Genomic DNA, 5,000 nt, shown 5'->3' with positions numbered 1-5,000 from the left:
ATCAAATTTTCTTCATCCTCTTAGTATCTTTATTTGAAAAGCAAGAATGTAAGTTTAGATGCCGGCCCATTTTTGGTGAACAACCTGGGTTCTCCTTGCTGATTGGACACCACCAATAAACAAGTGTTGTTGTCCATGGTTCTGAATCAAAAATTGGCTGGCTCCTTAGCTTAGATGCCTTCTTTTTCAAATAAAGATAGCAAGAGAACGAAGAAAATTGATAATAGGAGTAAATTAGAAAGTTCCTTAAAATTGCATGCTCTATCTGAATCTCGAAAGAAAAAAATTGGGTTCAGTGTCCCTTTAAGTAGGACTATACACTGTACATCACTACACTTGCATTGACAAACATAGACAAAAGGAGAGGAGCGCCCTGATCTTGAGCACAATCAATTGTAGATGCACTTTTTTTAGAGCTACAGTTAGAGAGGCTCTCACGCTTACAATCTAATAACATTTTGCTTGTAAGGGCTGTGAATGGGCAGCCGTCTTTAAATGGTCCCCTAATCTATCCGATGCCTGTAAAAAAAAGAAAAAAAAATCTTCCCTGGAGCTGGCAACAAGTTACCAGGGAGGCATTTGATGTGAGGCAAGTGATGCTGGCATTTTTCTTAAATAAGGAGCTCCGTGATCAGAGCTGGCAAATAGTGCAACGTCCAGAGGGAGTGAGAAAGCGTTTTTAATGAGCCCACAGTGAAAGACAAAATACAGACTGATTGACAGGCCGAGTGATCTGCTTGGGAAATGATGTCAGTTCTGCATTGCCCATTAGAAGTAGAGAAATAGGTAAAGCAATGGGTTGGGGGGAGAGGTGTGGGGGAGGAAGATACATTACCCCTTGTAACAAGAAACCTTGTGTAAATACAGTGCACTTCACATTTCCTTTAGTGTGCAGTTGACTTGCTTTAAACTGATAACCTTATCAAAACTATCATGAAATATCAGGAACAGTTACTGAAAACACTAAGTAGAAAACTGACAGAAACAGAGAAGCGTGACTGACACAACATCGCTGAAGGAAATGTTTATTTTTACAGCACGCCTACCTGAATTTGTTATATGGAAACACTGCACATACAGTAATAATGGCCAGTGCACATTACAAACAAACATTAGCTTGTGCTGGCGGTTCGACTGCTCTGTATATATGTATATATATACGCTGAGTAATATATTGAACAGGTCAGCAAAGTTATTCAATTCCATCACATCTCCTTGGTATTGTTTTAATGAGAATCATTGCAAAAGTGCAAGATCATGGTATCTATAAATGCCCCTTGACAACAGCTGCTGAAATGGTGATGAAATGGGGAAAAACGTTACAAAATGAGGGGGGCGGGAAAAAGAGCATTAGAAATAAGGTTCAGCAAGGATGTGCTTGTGGCCTATTGCAGCTCTAGGCTGGAAGGGGTTAATTTTCTAAACCTAATAATGTTCAATAGTGAGGTATTTGTCAGGAGATAAAGAAGTGATAGAATCTGGGAAGTGGGTCCCTTGGCGATTGTTGTACAAATATTGTTAATGCAGTGTGGTTAGTACTGCGAAGGACAGTAAAATAGCTCTAGTCCACTAGAGACAAAATTTGCTACAGTAGAGCGAGAATCCACAGACAAAGGCCAGTAATTGTTGAACTGCAAGTCAAACCAGGTATATTTTCAAATCCTTGTACATTTCCATTTACATGTCAGATACCCCAGGGATGGTAAATTTAAAAACATATTGTTTAAAACAGCCATAATGCAAAATTCAGTGGGCTTTTTTCTTAATGTGTTTGCAATCATGGAATGACACCTGAGATCTGGTAAAAGCTGTAAAATTCAATAGTTACACTATGCACATTTTGTTATGACGTCATGCATATGTTAGAAGTATATGAGGCCCATAACTTGTAATGTACAAGAATTTAATAAGTCTGGTGTTAAAGCAATTTGTCATGGCGTATTTGAAGTATAAATCAGGCTAATGGAGCAGATCCCCCCCCCCCCCCATGACATTAAAGAACGTGAACCCAGTAACAGCTAATGACAGAAGTGGAAAAAAAGAGAGGGTCTGGACATTAAGACCCCTAGCATTTTGGAAATCCAATATGTATTGACCTGTGTACTATCTTAGAGCAGATATCTGATGTCAGCAGAATGTAGTCTTGTATAGGAACTGCTCATTACAGGTTTTTCTGAGGGAAGCGCATTGTCTCTAAAGCACGAGAACCCAATCGGCTAGAATTGCTCAGTAATCAATACTTACAGCGACTGATGGCCTGGCTCACACACAGAACACAGCTGTGGCCACTGCTTTCAATAACTTACCAGTAATTAGGAGAGACTGCTTGGAAGCAGTAGAGTGGTCACTCCCTTATCAATCACTGCAAAGTATTTTAAAGGCTTTATCTTATCTATTTAACTGTTTGATTACAAGAAAATCACTTTACAAACTGATATTTATTTTTAGCTTCTGAATTTCTCTTTGTGCTTTCCCCTTTAGCGGACAGTGCAAAGCAAATGTTTTCTTTCAACATTCATTTTAAATGAATTATCATTATGAAGAGTATCATTTTTTTCATATTCAAGTAAGCAAATGCCAATAGGTTTCAAGAGGTTTCTAAAACAATTTAATTTAACAAATAATACAAATATAACTATTTTCAAAAACACATTTCTACTAGTTCTTTTGCTCTTTACTTTATTTATTTTTTTCTGCCAGATTTTCTATACTTCCCGATGATATTATATATATACAAATATTATTTTACTTTTCATACCCCAGAATATTTGATAAGTATATATATATACTTATCAAATATTCTGGGGTATGAAAAGTAAAATAATATTTGTAGTTGATATCAACAATATTCTTTTCTATCATATTCACATTTTGTAATTATCACACCATGTGTTCTCCCATATTTAAAATATCTCAGGTTTTCCATTACTTCACCTAGGTCTGTTGCACATTTGCAATAAGTTATTTTATTAGCACATGGGTTGACAATTTTTTATAAAGCTTAGAAGCTTAGGAGCCAGTCAGAAGAATGGCGAGCCAAGCAGACGTGTAAGAGTTATGGAAAGGTTTTACATATATTATTATCATTTATTTGTATAGCGCCGCCAAATTCCGTAGCGCTGGACATATATAAATAAAATAAATATTGGCTCTAAATTCCACTATCTTTGTTTCAGATTAAAATGTATTTTTCTGTTAGTATTTGTTAGAGATTTGTAAGCATATGCAAGTTATTACATTTTACAGTGGCCTTGTAAATGGTATCATGTCTTACTTATGTGAGTGATACATACTTCTGTATAAATGACTCCAAGAAGCAAGAGCTATGCCAGTTGCAATATGTGTTAGCTTTCTGAAAAGCTGTAGCCATTGTTACTATGTTAACAATAGTATAATTATATAAGAAGCTTTTTTTCTGAACCTTTATCTGATTCTTAGGATATCCCAGTATACTTGTTAAGGTAGACATATAGGGGTAGATTTATTATGCTGCGAATGCAGCTGTTTGCGGGCAAGCCTTCTGGCTCGCTGGAAACAGATTTTACAAAGCAGCGGTCATTAGACTGCTACTCCATAACTCACCCGCCACCTCTGAGGTGGCGGACAGCAATCATCCGAATGTGCAGGGGGCGGCATATCACAAGCATTTCACTAGAAATGCTTTTGCAATGTTAAATGCAGACAGCGTAAACTGTCGTCATTTAGCGATGTCGGGTGGACATGATCTGCTACCCAATGTCCACCCGACAGTTGATAAATCTACCCTATAGTCTGGTATTTCAAATGGTGCAGCACTAAATTAAAAAAAAAAAAAAAAACAAATCAAAACAAAAAAACAAAACTGATAGTTAATAGGTTGGGTTAGATATAAGGCCTTATGTTGGCATATAGCTGGCAAGGGCATCTAACTGACAGTAGCTGCAAGGCCATTGGATTTGATCTAGGATTTGATAATGATCCCACCTACTCCCCATCACCCACTAGTTGTTCATTATTTTTGGTCAGGACATCTGTTAACCCTAATACTCATCCTAACAAATTATATATTTAATTATTACACTTTTACTCTTACCCCATATGTATCAAACATAATGTAGATACTTTGTAATGAGAACACTTACCTAGAACGCCCTATTGGCTCACATTTTACTGGGCAAACATAATCACAACAAGATATTATGTAGTAGCTACTTTTCTCCCGCAAGGGATTGGAAATACTTCTGTAACCCTGTTAATAAGAGGGCAACACATAGAGAGCACTGAGAATTAGCTGAAATTTGTTGTGACTTTAAAAATCAGTTTTATGTCTTTGGTTGTTTCCTCTGAAGATCACTTGAGACCTGCACAATCCCACTGCAGTTGTCAGTATAGTCTTTCATATATAAAGTAGGTAATGTACTCTGTCAACCACAAATATCTTCATCATTGCCCCTTTGCCCCCCCAATTTAATGTAAATGTCACACAGCTATGAAATCAGAAAGCAAATAGATAGCATAGAGTATGACAGGTCTTTGTGAATATCAGACAAAAACAAGCAGCAAAAAGAGACCAGGACTCACTTTTTGTAAGTCTAACTAGTTAATAGCATCAATGTTAATGTGATAGTGATGTACTGTAAAATTGGTTTCCCCTCAATATGTTTCCAAGGACTTGCTATACTAGCTGCAGAGTTTAAAATGTATGGGACATTGTTCCTTACATTTATTTTTGTATATGAAATAATGTTTCTGTTAATTGCCCAATAGAGGACCAGATTACAAGTGAAGCATTATTTGATGCTCCCGCTTGAGTGTTAACTGCACTAGAAGTAAGCTTTTTGTGCACGTCGGGTTACCCTCGTATTACAAGTTGAATTTGAACTACTTTCGCTTTCTCTCTAATCCGATGTTCGTAAAAAGACGAACCTAGAATATAGCGCATGGGATAACCTCTCCCATAAAAGTCAATGAAGCAAAAAAGTGAAAAAACCTAACACTCTACTTGCGCACAAACACGATTG

At 36.8% G+C, this 5,000-nt stretch overlaps 1 protein-coding gene across 9 annotated transcripts in view; it reads left to right on the top strand.

Moving 5' to 3' along the window:
- Nucleotides 1-5,000, top strand: part of EBF3 (EBF transcription factor 3) — a 159,708-nt gene that overhangs the window by 79,309 nt on the left and 75,399 nt on the right. The gene's annotated exons all lie outside the window — the stretch shown is intronic.

This window comes from Bombina bombina, chromosome 9 (genome assembly GCF_027579735.1).
Source record: "Bombina bombina isolate aBomBom1 chromosome 9, aBomBom1.pri, whole genome shotgun sequence".
Classification (NCBI taxonomy): Eukaryota; Metazoa; Chordata; class Amphibia; order Anura; family Bombinatoridae; genus Bombina; species Bombina bombina.
This window is presented reverse-complemented; position numbering and strand designations above follow the sequence as displayed.